Source organism: Triticum dicoccoides, chromosome 6A (assembly GCF_002162155.2).
Source record: "Triticum dicoccoides isolate Atlit2015 ecotype Zavitan chromosome 6A, WEW_v2.0, whole genome shotgun sequence".
Lineage (NCBI taxonomy): Eukaryota > Viridiplantae > Streptophyta > Magnoliopsida > Poales > Poaceae > Triticum > Triticum dicoccoides.
Window position 1 is genome coordinate 209,664,772 of NC_041390.1, and position 18,116 is coordinate 209,682,887.

The following is an 18,116-nucleotide window of genomic DNA, read 5'->3' on the forward strand; positions in this document are numbered from 1 at the left end:
TCAAGGCGAGGGCCCGGTCATCTTGAATTGGAGGAAGAGGACGGTGGCCGCCCGTTAAAGGAGCGGCTCCCCTCCTCAGCTCTCCTATAAAAGGGAGGGGCGGAGGAGGACGGAGTCACTCATCCTTGCATTCCTCCTCTTCTGTCTTCTTCTGGTTATGTTGATAAAAAGAGCTTGGGGCCGTGCCCGGGCTCTATCTTGAAGTCTTCCCTGGATCTGAGAGGAGGACTCGGTCGGTGCGGTGACAATGCCGGGGGCAGCAACCCCGGCGTGCTTGTTGCCATGCCGCCTGTGGCCTTGGATCCGGTGGGAGGGGATGCGAACGACACCATGTCGAGGCTCAAGGCGGGCATGGCATGTGGTAGTCGATCGCTCCCCATTCTGCTCCCCTTCACGGCGCCGAGGAGGGTTATGGAAGGAAGTCGCCATTGGCGAAGGTGACCCCAAATCCTCCTAGCCGCCGTTCTTTCGCCGTATAGGAGGGCTCCTTGTTCTCATACACGCCTCCGGGACGTGCAGTGGCTTCTAACGTCAGGGCTTCTGGGGACGACCATGCTCTCTGTGGGAAGACCCAGAGAGCATGGCGTCCGACGGGACGGCCGCACTGAGGTCTTCGGGTGGTAGTGATGCGGATGGTAGCGGCAACCCACAACGCGTCAAGAATGGGGCGACTGTTCCGACGTGTCGTGTTTGCCGGTGACTCCGTGTCCCCCGTGTGGTCCTCCGGCAGCGTCACCATCCACGCCTGCCCTCTGGTTTCTTCCTCCCTGCTAGGGAGAGACGTCCCCCTGATCCTGGGGAGGCGCCGAATCCCAGTTGGGTCCGCCGCTAGCCTCTTCGACCTCTTCCTGTAGGAGATGGACAAGGGTAAAGGCATTACAGGGCACTTATCTTTTTTCAATCTTAAATCTGTAGGCACTTGCCAAATTTTAATTCAAATAATCTAATCTCTCGAGTCCGTGTTTGCGTTCTGTAATGCTTGTACTTGTTATCGGCATATTAACAAAAAAGATGAACCTTGCCGGGAACCCGTGCATGTGTATGTCCATGCATAGGTGAGATGCCTCTTTAATGTAAATAAACGAGTTTTTCCCGGCAGGCTATCCTGCGGGCACCCTTTCTGTCTGCCGGAGAGCTACATCTACCGGGTAACAGACAAAGGGACCAGCCCCCCGCCAACTTCTTTTAACCAAAGGCTATTGCGACCATCCTGATCGAAGCAATGTTCGAGTCAGGGAAAGGAGCACCTAAGTCTCAAAAGAGAGGCGAGGTTTTCTTATGCACAAGTTATAGCTTACATAACACTAAGGGACAGGAGGTAGGACTTATCTGTTTGGCTTGCCGGGGATCGCAGTGTCGGGCAATCTTCTCAACTCCTCATCAAAGCCAAGTTCACAGTAGGAACCTGCAGCTCCATGCAGATGAGAATGCTCATAAAATGCTTATGCAGCTCCATGTAGATGGGATGCGATCCTATCTATATGCATATGCAAATGCTCATGAAATGCTTATGCAGTGATTTTGGAATGCTCATGCATGCATGCAATCTTGGTCGCCCCCCACAGCGCTTCTTTATTTTCTCTTGCACACGTCATCGCCCTGGCTTTGTACAAGGGGTTACATGCAGCTGAGGCAAGGCCTGTACAAAAGGGTGGCTGTCGGGCACGCCTTATGGGTAGAACTTGCGGAGATGCTCAATATTCCATGAGTTTTGCAATTGAGTGTCATCTCCGATCTCCAGACGGACTGCACCAGGTCTGGTGACTCGTACTACCCGGTAAGGGCCTTCCCACTTTGGTGACAACTTGTTTGTACCCTTGGCGGACTGAATGCGGCTAAGGGCAAGGTCACCTTCCTCAAAACACCAGGCGTGAACCCCGTGGCTATGATAGCTACGCAAGGCTTGCTAATAGCGTGCAGCACGCGTAGCAGCCCAGAGACGGTTCTCCTCGAGTAGCACAGCGTCGTCATGCCGATGCTGATCTTGCGCTACTTCATCATAGGCAAGCACTCAAGGCAACCCATAAATGAGTTTCGTTGGGATAACTGCTTCTGCCCCATAGACCAGGGAGAAGGGAGTCTACCCGGTAGCTTGGCTTGGTGTTGTTCTGAGGAACCATAGAACTACCGTCAGCTCCTCGATCCACCACCTGCTGTGTTTCTACAACGTATCAAAGGTTCTTGTCTTGAGTCCGTGCAGCACTTCAGCGTTCGCCCTCTCAGCTTGTCCATTGCTCTGGGCATGTGCCACAGAGGCAAATGAGATCTTGCATCCGAGGGTATGAACATATTGCATGAAGGCACGACTGATGAACTGGGTGCCGTTGTCGGTAATGATCCTTGCCGGAACTGCAAAACGACACACCAGATCTTTGAAGAACTTGATAGTTAACTGAGCAGTCACCTTTCTCATAGTAGTCACTTCCAGCCACTTTGTAAACTTGTCGATAGCAACAGACAAGAATTCAAAGCCCCCTATTGCTCGTGGGAAGGGGCCAAGGATATCGAGCCCCCAGACCGAAAATGGCCATGATAGAGGGATTGTTTGAAGAGCTTGGGCAGGCAGGTGTGTTTTCTTGGAATGGAACTGGCAGGCTTCACATTTCATGACTAGCTCTACCACATCTTGCAGGGCTGTGGGCCAATAGAATCCTTGCTGAAATGCTTTCCTAACTAATGCCCTTGATCCAATGTGGGAGCCACATATTCCTTTGTGAATCTCACCCAACAGTTCCTTTCCTTCTTCTCGACAGACATACTTCAATTTCACACCGTTGGGTCTCCTTTTGTACAGAGTGTCATCGACAAACTGATACATACTGGCCCTTCGGGCTACTTTTTCAGCTTCATATTGGTCGCCGAGAAGCTCTCCGGTTTGGAGGAAGTGGAGAATGTGCCTTGCCCAAGTTGGAGCATGGGGCTCGGCAATGAGTACTAGCTGCACCTCCTCTGCTGTGGGAGCACAAGCCTCGTTCGGGGGGTCCATGGGCCCGATTGGGGGTGTGGTCCAGCAGGCTGTGAGGAGTTGTTTCCGGCAGAGTCTCTTCCAGGAGCGGACGGCTCTACCGGGAGAGGCTTAGCGGAGTCCAACTTTCTTCTTTTCTGGGCCATTGTTGCTGGGGATATGGAGGGCTGAGTGAGATGGAGAACAAAAGTCCCTGGTTCCACAAGAAACTTCTGCGCAACACACTTTGACAGATGATCAACTATGCTGTTTTCCGCACAGGGTACGTGCTCTGTTCGCAATCCGTCAAAGCACTCCTCCAATCTCCTCACTTCCTCGACGTATGCCTCCATCAATGGACTTTGGTAATCCTTGTTGACTTGTCTCACCACAAGCTGTGAATCTCCTCGAATGATCAACTTCTTAATTCTCAATTCATCTGCAATTCTGAGCTCGGTAAGGATCCCTTCATACTCAGTTGTATTGTTGGTTGCTTCTTCCCGAGCAGAGTGCATTTGGATGACGTACTTCAAGTGCTCCCCGAAGGGGGAGACAAGAAGCACGCCAGCTCCTGCACCTTGTAGGGAAAAAGCACCATCAAAATACATAATCCATTCTTGGGGCGATTCCTTGCCGGGGATAACTGTCTCTGTCACTTCCTCATCAGGGGTTGGCGTCCATTCTGCAATAAACTCTGCCAATGCCCTACTCTGAATAGTTGATGTGCTCTCAAACCTCAAACCAAAACTGGATAACTCCAAAGCCCACTCCACTATTCTTCCAATAGCCTCAGGGTTTCAGAATATCCTTTGCAACGGGAAACGAGTGACAACCGTGATCTCATGGGCTTGGAAGTAGTGTCACAGTTTCCTTGAGGCCATGATGAGACCAAAGATCAACTTCTGCACACCATAGTACCTCGATCTAGCCCCTTGTAATAGGGAGCTAACGAAGTACACTGGGCGCTGTATCACTTTCTTCCTTGCCACGTCCTTGGGGTTGTTCTCGTTACCGTGCCCAATGCTGTCATGATCCTTCTTTGACTCTACAGGTCCCTGCTCATTATCTGCCTCATCCACTTATTGCTGCACTACCAAGGCTGCACTGACCACCTGGTTGGTTGCCACTAAGTACAACAACAACGGTTCCTGGGGTTTGGGAGCAACCAAGGTGGGCACAGAGGACATGTAAGCCTTCAACTCTTGCAAAGCTGCATCTGCTTCTGGGGTCCACTTCATAGGCCCTGCCTTGTTCAAAATTTTGAAGAACAACAGGCCACGCTCGGCAGACTTGGAGATGACTCTGCTTAGCGCGGCAATGCATCCTGTCAGACGCCTCACATCCTTAACTATCTTTGGCGCATGGATCTGCTCAATGGCTTTGATCTTGTCGGGGTTGGCTTCAATCTCGCGATGGGACACAAAGAACCCAATCAACTTGCTGGAGGGAACACCAAATACACACTTCTCCAGGTTGAGCTTCAAATTGATCTTGCGCAGATTAGCAAACGTCTCCTTGAAATCCTGAATGAGGGTGGCTCTATCCTTGGTCTTGACCAAAATGTCATCCATATAAGCTTTTATTTTTCTATGCAGCTATGGCTCAAAACCAATCTGGACTGCCCTTGAAGTGGAATCCACGATCTGATCGATACGTGATAAGGGAAATGGGTCCTTCGGGCAAGCCTTGTTGAGATCTGTGAAATCTATGCAAAGCCTCCACTTCCCGTTAGCCTTCTGGACTACCACTAGATTTTCCAACCATGTGGGATGCAACACTCCTCTGACCAAACCAGCTGCCTCAAGTTTCTCGATTTCTTCCGCAATGAACTGCTACCTCTCCAAGGCCCGCTTCCGGACTTTTTGCTTGACAGGTCGGGCGTGTGGGCAGACAGCAAGGTGGTGCTCGATTACCTCCCTAGAAATACCGGTGATATCATATGGTTGACAAGAAAACACATTGATATTCACCCACATGAAGGCAATGAGCACGCTTTCCTATTTGTCATCGAGGGTGGCACTGATAGTGAAAGTACCATCAACGCCAGCCAGCCTTGCTGGGACCTTCTTCACTTAGGGTGCAGCGACCTTGGATCTCTTGCTGTTGGAACACTCTGACACGTCATCAACGGGTGCCGTGCACTTGGAGGGGGCATGCTTCCTAGATTCTTTCCCGGAGGTCCTACAATCTCTCTTTTTTCCTTTATTTTCCTTGGCAGGAACTACTGCTGCCGCTGCCTCTGCCGTGACCGCGTCCCGGTACATCTTGTCCACACAAATGATTGCATCCTTCTCATATTATGGGATGGTGATGACTCCTAGTGGCCTAGGAATCTTCAAGGTGTTGTAGGCATAGTGGGATGCCGCCATGAACTTAGCCGGGGTTGGGCATCCAAGAATCCCATTTTATGGCAGGGGGAGATCGACCATATCGAACACAATCCTCTTAGTCGAGTAGTTCAGTTCTCCCCCAAACGTTACCGGCAACGTGATCTTTCCCTTAGGATGGCTCCTGTCGGGATTAACTCCTTGAAACATGTTGATAAGCTCTAGCTCTTCCTATGCTATCTGAAGTCTACTGATAACTACTGGGAAATTAGATTCAACCTGCCCCGCTGTCCACCAGCATCTTTGTGACCTTGAGGTTGCGAATCATTGGGGGACCAACAATGGAAAACACCCTACCGCAGTGGTACGACTAGGGTGATCCTGGGCGTACCAGACCACTTGAGAGGCTTCCGGGCCTCTGGCGCTGGTTCCACGGCATTAATTTCTCGCGCCCACCACTTGAGCTAGCGGTGGGAGGTGTGCAGAGATGCACCCCCGTCAACGCACAGAGCATCAGTGGCCTTCTGAAACTCTTGCTCACTAGTTTCCTCTTGATCCCCTCCATCACTCTCATCATCACAAGCTTCCTTCTCTCGGCCTCTGGCGGGTTTTCCTTGGCTCCGAAAGGGCTTGCCGGGGCGATTTGCTTCACCAACTCAGCCCTTACCGCCAGCAACATTCTGACCTTTCTCCTTGTCATGCTTCTCATACTTTGCTCTCTGTCTCTTGACAATCTGCTCAACCTGATAACAATCTTGAAGGTCGTGGCCCTTGGTCCAATGAATCTTGCAATACGGCCCATCGCCTTTCCCTCCTTTCTCGGCCGCAGCGGCTTCCCGATAGTCAGTGCACATGGTAGCTTCCTTGCCAGGGCCTCATCTTTGGCCTTCTTGCTGGTACTAGGCATGCCTGATCCTTCAACAATCATTACTGTCTTATCCCTTCGCTTCTTACTACGCTTCTTGCTCTTCTTCTGTCTAGTTGATTCATCATCATCCTCTGAATCAACATTGGTGCAATCTTCCTCTCTGGGCCACTTCCTTCCCTCCTCCATCCGAGAACACTTATCCACTAGGGTGTAGAGCTCCTTCACAGTCTTGGGCAACCACACGTTCATCTTGGAACGAATCCGGCGGTTGCGCACATTGGACTGGAAGGCAGCAATCACAACTGCCAGATGGATATTTGGAATGTTTCTATGAACTTTGCTGAATCTCTGTAAATACTTATGGAGAGTTTCTCCTTCCTTCTATTGTATAAGCTGCAAATTGCTGGGCCTGTCGGGTTCTTGATGACTGCCAGTGAAGGCGCCAATGAACTCATGGCACAGGTCAGCCCATGACGAAATGGAATTCTCCGATAGGTGCATCTGAAGGAAATATGCCCTACAGGAAAGAATAAAGTTGTTATTTTATATTTCCTTATATCATGACAAATGTTTATTATTCATGCTAGAATTGTATTAACCAGAAACTTGATACATGTGTGGATACATAGACAAAACACTGTGTCCCTAGTAAGCCTCTACTAGACTAGCTCGTTAATCAAAAATGGTTAAGTTTCATAACCATAGACATGCGTTGTCATTTGATGAATGGGATCACATCATTAGGAGAATGATGTGATGGACAAGACCCATCCGTTATCTTATCATATTGATCGTTCAGTTTTATTGCTATTGCTTTCTTCATGTCAAATACATATTCCTTCGACTATGAGATTATGCAACTCCCGGATACCGAAGGAATACCTTGTGTGCTATCAAATGTCACAACGTAACTGGGTGATTATAAAGATGCTCTACAGGTATCTTCGAAGGTGTTTGTTGGGTTGGCATAGATCGACATTAGGATTTGACACTCCGAGTATCGGAGTGGTATCTTTGGGCCCTCTCGGTAATGCACACCATCATAAGCCTTGCAAGCAATGTGACTAATGAGTTAGTTGCGGGATGATGCATTACCGAACGAGTAAAGAGACTTGTCGGTAACGAGATTGAACTAGGTATGAAGATACTGACGATCGAATCTCGGGCAAATAACATACCGATGAAAAAGGGAATAATGTATGTTGTCATTACGATATGACCGATAAAGATCTTCGTAGAATATGTGGGAACCAATATGAGCATCCAGGTTTCGCTGTTGGTTATTGACCGGAGAAGTGTCTCAATCATGTATACATAGTTCTCGAACCCGTAGGGTCCGCATGCTTAACGTTTGATGATGATTTTGTATTATACGAGTTATTTGATTTGGTGACCGAATGTTGTTTGGAGTCCCGGATGAGATCACAGACATGACGAGGAGTCTTGACATGGTCGAGAGGTAAAGATTCATAGATATGATGATAGTATTCAGACACCGGAAGTGTTCCGGGGGTACCGGGTACGTATCGGGTCACCGGAAGGGGTTCTGGGCACCCCCCGGCAAAGATATGGGCCTTATTGGGCCATGGGCGGGACAAACCAGCCCCTAGTGGGCTGGTGTGCCCCCATATAGGCCGAATAGGATGAGAATGAAGGAGCGGAAGGGAGAAAGGAAAGGGGAGGATTCGGCCTCCCCCTTTCCTTCTCCCCCTCTCTTTCCTCCCCCTCCAACACATATGGAAGGGGGGAGGCCGACTTGTGGGAGGCGCCCAAGTAGGATTACTCCTACTTGGGGTGCCCCTTGCTGCCCCTCTCCCTCTCCCACCTTTATATATGTGGGGGGCACCTCTAGAACACACACCATTGATTCCTAGCCGTGTGCGGCGCCCCCTCCACAGTTTACGCCTCCGGTCATATTCACATAGTGCTTAGGCGAAGCCCTGCGCGGATTACTTCACCATCACCATCAACACGCTATCGTGCTGATGGAACTCTCTCTCGACAGTTTGCTGGATCAAGAGTTCGAGGGACTTCATCGAGCTGAACGTGTGCGGAACTCAAAGGTTCCATACGTTTGGTGCTTGACCGGTCGAAACGAGAAGAAGTTCAGCTACATCAGCCGCGTTGTCAAACGTTTCCGCATTCGGTCTACAAGGGTACATGGACACACTCTCCCCCTCTCATTGCTATCCATCTCCTAGATAGATCTTCCGTGATCATAGGAATTTTTCTGAAATTGCATGCTACGTTTCCAACAGTGGCATCCGAGTCAGGTCTATGCGTAGATGATATGCACGAGTAGAACACAAAGAGTTGTGGGTGATGATAGTCATACTGCTTACCACCAACGTCTTATTTTGATTTGGCAGTATTGTTGGATGAAGCGGCCCAGACCAACCTTACATGACCATGTTCGTGAGACTGGTTCCACCGACTGACATGCAACTTGTTTTGCATAAAGGTGGCTGGCAGGTGTCCGTTTCTCCAACTTTAGTTGAATCGAATTCGACTATGGCCGGTCCTTGTTGAAGGTTAAAACAACAAACTTGATGAAACATCGTTGTGGTTTTGATGCGTAGGTAAGAACGGTTCTTGCTAGAAGCCCGTAGCAGCCACGTATAACTTGCAACAACAAAGTAGAGGATGTCTAACTTGTTTTTGCAGGGCATGTTGTGATGTGATATGTTCAAGACATGATGTGATATATGTTATTGTATGAGATGATCATGTTTTGTAGAAGTTACCGGCAACTGGCAGGAGCCTTATTGTTGGGGATATAGCTATCAGTTATGACCCACCCAGGAGAGGCCGGGTCAGCCCCAATGGCGGGTTACACAAGAAGCCTAGTAAACATTAAGATGATAGTTTATTAAATATTATAGAAGGCCCAAGGGCCTAGAGGCGGCTTAAGGCCCAATATTACAAACCGCCGTATGTAAGGAAAGACTTGTAAACAAAGGCATGTAAAGGAAGTCACCGAGCCGGACACGATTATGAGCCGGCCGGGACTCTATAGGCCACCAGGCGTCAACCCGTGTATATAAGGGGACGACCCGGTGGCGGCTTAGGGCAAGAAAGAAGAAATCGATAACCAAGCCGGCGAGTTAAGCCTCTTGGTGATCTAAACCCCAGCAATACCAACACAACTAGACGTAGGCTTTTACCTTCATCATAAGGGGCCGAACTAGTATAAACCTCTCGTGTCCTTTGTCCCGATTAACCCCTTTAAGCTTCCTAGTTGCGATGGCCCTACGACTAAGTCCTTTCGCTAGGACATCTGCCGTGACAATTCCACGGCACTTATGGTTGTCACTTTATTGTATGCAATGCAAACACCATGTAATTGCTTTACTTTATCACTATGCGTTAGCGATAGTTGTAGAAGCAATAGTTGGCGAGACGACCACGACGCTACGATGGAGATCAAGGTGTCAAGCCAGTGACAATGGAGATCATGACAGTGCTTTGGAGATGGTGATCAAAGGCACAAGATGATGCTGGTCATATCATGTCACATATTTTGATTGCATGTGATGTTTATCTTTTATGCATCTTATTTTGCTTAAGTACGACGGTAGCATTATAAGATGATCCCTCACTAAAATTTCAAGGTATAAGTGTTCTCCCTGAGTATGCACCATTGCGACAGTTCGTCGTGCCGAGACACCACGTGATGACCGGGTGTGATAAGCTCTACGTTCACATACAACGGGTGCAAGACAGTTTTGCACATGCGGAATACTCGGGTTAAACTTGACGAGCCTAGCATGTAAATACATGGCCTCGGAACACTGGAGACCAACAGGTCGAACGTGAATCATATAGTAGATATGATCAACATAGAGATGTTCACCATTGAAAACTACTTCATCTCATGTGATGATCGGACATGGTTTAGTTGAAATGGATCACGTGATCATTTAGATGACTCGAGGCATGTCTATCTAAGTGGGAGTTCTTAAGTAATATGATTAATTGAACTTAATTTATCGTGAACTTAGTCCTAATAGTTTTTGCATATCTATGTTGTAGATCAATAGCTCGTGTATAGCTCCCTTGTTTTATTTTTGATATGTTCCTAGAGAAATATGAGTTGAAAGATGCCACTAGCAATGATGCGGACTGGGTCCGTGATCTAAGGATTATCCTCATTGCTGCACAGAAGAATTATGTCCTTGATGGACCGCTAGGTGAGAGACCTATTGCAGGAGCAGATGCAGACATTATGAACGTTTGAAAAGCTCGGTATGATGACTACTTGATTGTTCAGTGCACCATACTTTACGGCTTAGAACCGGGACTTAAAAAATATTTCGAACGCCATGGAGCATATGAGATGTTCCAGGAGCTGAAAATGATATTTCATACTCATGCCCGTGTTAAGAGATATGAGACCTTTGACAAGTACTTTGCCTACAAGATGGAGGAGAATAGCTCAGCTAGTGAGCATGTGCTCAGAATGTCTGGGTGCTACAATCTCTTGAATCAACTGGGAGTTAATCTTCCAGATAATATAGTGATTGACATAGTTCTCTAGTCACTATCACCAAGTTACTAGAACTTCGTGATGAACTATAATATGCAAGGGATGACCAAAACGATTCCCAAGCTCTTCGCGATGCTGAAATCAACGAAGGTAGAAATCAAGAAATAACATCAAGTGTTTATGGTTAACAAGATCACTAGTTTCAAGAAAAAGGGCAAGGTAAAGAAAGGGAAACTTGAAAAAGAATGGCAAGAAAGTTGCCACTCCCATGAAGAAGCCCAAAGCTAGACCCAAGTATGAAACTAAGTCCTTCTACTACAAAGGAAATGGTCACTAGAAGTGGAACTACCCTAGATACTTGGCGGATAAGAAGGATGGCAAAAGTGAACGAAGGTATATTTGATATTTATTTATGTGTACTTTACTAGTGTTTATAGCAACCCCTCAGTATTTGATACTGGTTCGGTTGCTAAGAGTAGTAACTCGAAACAGGAGTTGCAAAATAAACTGAGATTAGTTAAGGGCGAGGTGACGATGTGTGTTGGAAGTGATTCCAAGGTTGATAAGATCACCATCACACACCCCCTTTACCTTCGGGATTAGTATTGAACCTAAAATAAATGTTATTTGGTGTTTGCGTTGAGCATGAATATGATTGGATCATGTTTATTGCAATACAGCTATTCACTTAAGTCAAAGAATAATTGTTGTTCTATTTGCATGAATAAAGCCTTCTATGGTCATACACTCAATGTAAATGGTTTATTGAATCTCGATCGTCATGATACACATATTCATAATATTGATGCCAAAAGATGCAAAGTTGATAATGATAGCGCAACATATTTGTGGCACTGCCGTTTAGGTCATATTTGTGTAAAGCGCATGAAGAAACTCCATGCGGATGGACTTTTGGAATCACTTGATTATGAATCATTTGATGCTTGCAAACCATGCCTCATGGGCAAGTGACTAAGACTCCGTTCTCCGGAACAATGGAGCGAGCCAATGACTTATTGGAAATAATACATACCGATGTATGCGGTCTGATGAGTGTTGAGGCTTGCGGCGGGTATACTTATTTTCTAACCTTCAGAGATGATTTGAGCAGATATGGGTATATCAACTTAATGAAACACAAGTCTGAAACATTTGAAAAGTTCAAAGAATTTCAGAGTGAAGTGGAGAATCACCATAACAAGAAAATAAAGTTTCTACGATCTGATCGCGGAGGCGAATATTTGAGTTACGAGTATGGCCTTCATTTAAAACAATGTGGAATTGTTTCACAACTCACGTCACTTGGAACACCACAGCGTAATGGTGTGTCCGAACGTCATAACCGTACTTTATTAGATATGGTGTGATCTATGATGTCTCTTACCGATTTACCACTATCGTTTTTGGGGTTATGCATTAGAGACAACTGCATTCACTTTAAACAGGGCACCATCTAAATCCGTTGAGACAACACCATATGAACTGTGGTTTGGCAAGAAACCTAAGCTGTCGTTTCTTAAAGTTTGGGGTTGTGATGCTTATGTGAAAAAGCTTTAGCTTGATAAGGTCGAACCCAAATCGGAGAAGTGTGTCTTCATAGGGTACCCAAAAGAAACGGCTGGGTACACCTTCTATCATAGATCCGAAGGCAAGATCTTTGTTGCTAAGAATGGATCCTTTCTAGAGAAGGAGTTTCTCTCAAAAGAAGTGAGTGTGAGGAAAGTAAAACTTGATGAGGTAATTCTACCTTCTCTCGAATTGGAAGGTAGCTCATCATAGAAAAATGTTCCCGTGATGCCTACACCAACTAGAGAGGAAGCTAATGATAATGATCATGAAACTTTAGATCAAGTTACTACCGAACCTCGTAGGTCAATCAGAGCACGTTTCGCACAAAAGTGGTATGGTAATCCTATTCTGGAAGTCATGTGACTATACCATGACGAACCTACGAACTATGAAGAAGCGATGATGAGCCTAGATTCCGATAAATGGGTTGAGGCCATGAAATATGAGATAGGATCCATGTATGATAACAAAGTATGGACTTTGATGGACTTGCCCAATGATTGGCAAGCCATTGAGAATAAATGGATCTTCAAGAGGAAGATGGACACTGATGGTAGTGTTACTATCTACAAAGCTCGACTTGTCGCAAAAGGTTTTTGACAAGTTCAAGGTCTTGACTACGATGAGATTTTCTCAGTCGCAGCGATGCTTAAGTCTGTCTGAACCATGTTAGCAATTGCGGCATTTTATGAAATCTGGCAAATGGATGTCAAGACTGCATTCCTTAATGGATTTCTTAAAGAAGAGTTGTATATGATGCAACCAATTTTTTTGTCGATCCTAAAGGTGCTAACAAAGTGTGCAAACTCTAAGGATCCATCTATGGACTAGTGCAAGCTCTCGGAGTTGGAATGTAGGCTTTGATAAGGTGATCAAAGCATATGGTTTTATACAGACTTATGGTGAAGCCCGTATTTACAAGAAAGTGAGTGGGAGCTCTGTAGCATTTCTGATATTATATGTGGATGACATATTGTTGATTGGAAATGATGCAGAAATTGTGGATAGCATAAAGGATATTAGAATAAGAATTTTTCAATGAAAGACCTCGGTGAAGCTACTTATTTTGGGCACCAAGATCTATAGGGATAGATCGAGACGCTTAATAGGACTTTCACAAAACACATAGCTTGACAAGATTTTGAAGAAGTTCAAAATGGACCATTCAAAGAAGGAGTTCTTGCCTGTATTGTAAGGTGTGAAGTTGAGTAAGACTCAAAGCCCGACCACGACATAAGATAGAAATAGAATGAAAGTCATTCCCTATGGCTCAGCCATATGTCCTATAAAGTATGCCAGGCTGTGTACCAGGCCTATTGTGTACCTTGCCATGAGTTTGGCAAGGGGGTACAATAGTGATCCCGGAGTAGATCACTGACAGCGGTCAAAATTATCCTTAGTGGACTAAGGAAATATTTCTCGGTTATGGAGGTGATAAAGAGTTCTTCGTAAAGAGTTACGTCGATGCAAGCTTTGACACTGATCTGGATTACTCTAAGTCTCGATCTGGATACATATTGAAAGGGGGAGCAATAAGCTAGAGTAGCTCCATGCAGATCATTGTAAACATATAAATTTACAAAATATATACGGATCTGAATGTGGCAGACCCGTTGACTAAAACTTCTCTCACAAGCAAAACATGATCATACCTTAGTACTCTTTGGGTGTTAATCACATAGCAATGTGAACTAGATTATTGACTCTAGTAAACCCTTTGAGTGTTGTTCACATGGCTATGTGAACTACATGTGTTGATCACATAAAGATGTGAACTATTGGTGTCAAATCACATGGCGAGGTGAACTAAATTACTGACTCTAGTGCAAGTGGGAGACTGAAGGAAATATGCCCTAGAGGCAATAATAAAGTTGTTGTTTTATATTTCCTTATATAATGATAAATGTTTATTATTCATTCTAGAATTGTATTAACCGAAAACTTGATAGATGTGTGGATATATAGACAAAACACTATGTCCCTAGTAAGCCTCTACTAGACTAGCTCGTTAATCAAAGATGGTTAACTTACATAACCATAGACATGTGTTGTCATTTGATGAATGAGATGACATCATTAGGAGAATGATGTGATGGACAAGACCCGTCCGTTAGCTTAGCATATTGATCATTCAGTTTTATTGCTATTGCTTTCTTCATGTCAAATACATATTCCTTCGACTATGAGATTATGCAACTCCCGGATACCGAAGGAATACCTTGTGTGCTATCAGACATCACAACATAACTGGGTGATTATAAAGATGCTCTACAGGTATATCCGAAGGTGTTTGTTGGGTTGGCATAGATCAAGATTAGGATTTGACACTCCGAGTATCGGAGAGGTATCTCTGGGACCTCTCGGTAATGCACATCATAATAAGCCTTGCAAGCAATGTGATTAATGAGTTAGTTGCGGGATGATGCATTAAGGAACAAGTAAAGAGACTTGCCGATAACGAGATTGAATTAGGTATTAAGATACCAACGATCAAATCTCGGGCAAGTAACATACCAATGATAAAGGGAATAATGTATGTTGTCATTACGGTACGACCGATAAAGATCTTCGTAGAATATGTGGGAACCAATATGAGCATCCAGGTTCCGCTGTTGGTTATTGACCGGAGAAGTGTCTCGATCATGTCTACATAGTTCTCGAACCCGTAGGGTCCACATGCTTAACGTTCAATGACGATTTTGTATTATATGAGTTATGTGATTTGGTGACCAAATGTTGTTCGGAGTCTTGATGAGATCACAGACATGATGAGGAGTCTCAAAATGATCGAGAGGTAAAGATTCATATATAGGACGATAGTATTCGGGCACCGAAAGTGTTCTGGGGGTACCGGGTACATATCGGATCACCGGAAGGGGTTCCGGGCACCCCCCGGCAAAGATATGGCCTTATTGGGCCAAGGGCGGGACAGAGCAGCCCCTAGTGGGCTGGTGCGCCCCCGTATAGGCTGAATAGGAGGAGAAGGAAGGAGGGGAAGGGAGAAAGGAAAGGGGAGGATTCGGCCTCCCCCTTTCCTTCTCTCCCTTCTCTTTCCTTCCCCCTCCGACACTTATGGAAGGGGGGTGGCCAACTTGTTGGAGGCTCCCAAGTAGGATTACTCCTACTTGGCGCGCCCCTTTCTGCCCCTCTTTCTCTCCCACCTATATATATATGGGGGGGGGGCACCGCTAGAACACACAACATTGATTCCTAGCCGTGTGCGGCGCCCCCCTCCACAGTCTACGCCTCCGGTCATATTCATGTAGTGCTTAGGCGAAGCCCTGCGTGAATTACTTCACCATCACTATCAACACGCCGTCATGCTGATGGAACTCTCCCTTGACACTTTGCTGGATCAAGAGTTCGGGGGACGTCATCTAGGTGAACATGTGGGGAACTCGGAGGTGCCATACGTTCGGTGCTTGATCGGTCGGAACAAGAAGAAGTTCGACTACATCAGCCATGGTTGTCAAACGCTTCCGCATTCGGCCTACGAGGGTACGTGGACACACTCTCCCCCTCTCATTGCTATGCATCTCCTAGATAGATCTTGCATGAGCGTAGGATTTTTTTTGAAATTGCATGCTAAGTTTCCCAACAACATCTGCCTAGACCTCACATTGGACTTGAGGGCCAAAGGGAAGTAGTTGGCAAACACCTTCTCATCTCTTCCCTCAGCAGCCTGAACAACGATGGTGTAGATGCTCAGGAATTCTGCCGGGTTCAGCCTCCCATCGTACTTCCCATATATCTCTGGCTTGAATGTGCGAACGGACGGCCAACGAACTTGCCGCAGCTCACGAGTGAAGGCAGGGCAGCCAACCCTCGAAAGGTAGGCACCCGCCACCACCGAGCGCGGGCTTGTCGACGTAGGGGCCGTTGCACCCGTCGGCCCAGTGGAGGTCTCCGCGGTGTTGCTCGGCAATGACACGCTTGCCTCCTCTCTGCCTATCCTTTGGGACTCGTCGTTGGCCTGGACGTGCTCGAGGGTCAGAAGAGGCCATTGAGACATCGTCGGGGTCTTGATTCTGTCGTGCCCCCCTCCATAGTTTACGCCTCCGGTCTTGATTCTGTCACACTCGCACTGGCTGCCGTGGCGGGGACTGCACCGTGGGGATGTCCCCTTCCACACGGTCAACAACATGAGCCATTGCTGTCGCTTGGGGAGGTCGCGACGGGCCAGCTCGCCATGAGCCCCCAGCTTCGGCGAAACCGAGCAGACTTTGGATGGTGGCACGCCATTCGTCCATCTGCTCGGCCGCTTGTGGAAACCTCAGCAGTAGTTGAGCCCGCACCATGGCCTCTGAAGCTATACTTGGCAGGGATGATGATGAAGTCGATCGCACCATCGCTCGGTTCCTGATGGTGCCAGCGGCGGCAACACTACACCCCTGCTGCTGCTGCGGGACGACCACCTGGAGGTGGTGTGGCAAAGGCGCTCGACGACCAGCGGCTCTGTTGGGTGCAGCGGCTTGGTCGACCCATCCCGGGGGAGGTGCGCGCGTTGCGACCGCACCCGTGGTGGGAGCGCCCAGAGGGCAGCGATTCACCCTGGTCGGTGCGCTGTTGCTGCGGTTGTGCCCATCGGTGGGAGAGAGGGACGCAGATGGAGTAGCCCCGTTGCTCATACCTTGTAGAGTGTAACCGTCGGGGTGTTGCTGATGTTTCTCTCCTCTGATGCCTCCGGCTCCTGCGTCGGCCGTGGGGGAAGTGGTGACGGCGTCGCTTGCTCCGACCACATCCCCAGCAACGTCCATGCCCTCGCGTGTCTATGCACCTCCCGCAGCATTAGAGGTCACGGGAGGCGGAGCCTTCGAGGTGGATGAGTGAGCCAAAGGTCCGGGTTTCTTCTTGGGTGCCGTGGTCGATGCCATCATCAAAGATGAAGATGGTGAAGAAGAAGATGCGCTGCACACGCCTTCAGGTTCACACAAGCGAGACCCCCTACCTGGCACACCAAAGATGTCGCGGGAAACCACGACCACCTTTAGGACCAGAGGGCCCCTTGCTGGCTCGGCGGGGGGACGTCGCGTTGCACAAAGAGCAGACGAGCATGGGGCAGCACGACAGAGATCACACATGAAATTTTACCCAGGTTCGGGCCGCCGTGAGGCATAAAACCCTACTCCTGCTTTGGTGGATTGATGGTGGAAAAGTGGTGGTGGAGCGTAGTACACTTGCCCGGTAGGGGTTGCCTCAGGGCGGTAGTGGCTACGCACGTATGAGGGTGTGACTTATCCAAGCTTCTAACCCGGTCTATGGTTGCCATGGGCCTCCTTTTATAGATCAAAGGGTTACCACAATGGCAAAGTAGTCATTATGCACTGATAAGATAGCAAACAGTGCTATCATACCTAACTCTGTGGATTGACATGGCGCATTAAATGCACTACTCAATGTCACATCGTTGGTTGCCCGGTAAGGCTTGCCAGGCCATTTTGCCAGCTCCACACCTGCTTGTTTGACACGTCGCAGGACGAGTGTCATCTGTGTGATTTTCCTGTAGAGAGAGGCCGCCATGTGTCAAATGGCCGCCACTTAGTCACTCTGTGTCTTGACACCGCACTGATCGGCGACGTGGGTCGTGTTGGAGTGGTTGGTGAGGTGGTCTCGTCTCCGTGAGTCCCGGCAGGCCCTGCCGGGATGCCTTGGTCATCTCCTTCTAGGCACGGCCTCGCCCTTTATCGGGCTCGCCTACCCGGCAAAGGAGGCCTGTCTCTCGGTGTTGTCTTGCTTCTCTGGCTCGATACTGGTCCCTTTGATCTGTATGTTGGTCCTTCGAATCTCTTAGTCTCTTGGATCCTGATTTGGGCTAGTGCTTCAATCTTGATCCCGTGCCTGTGCACAGTCTAGGCAACAAACACAGGGTTTGTTGCACCGACACCCTGCCAAACCACAAAGGGGCTCATGGCCCCATAGGTG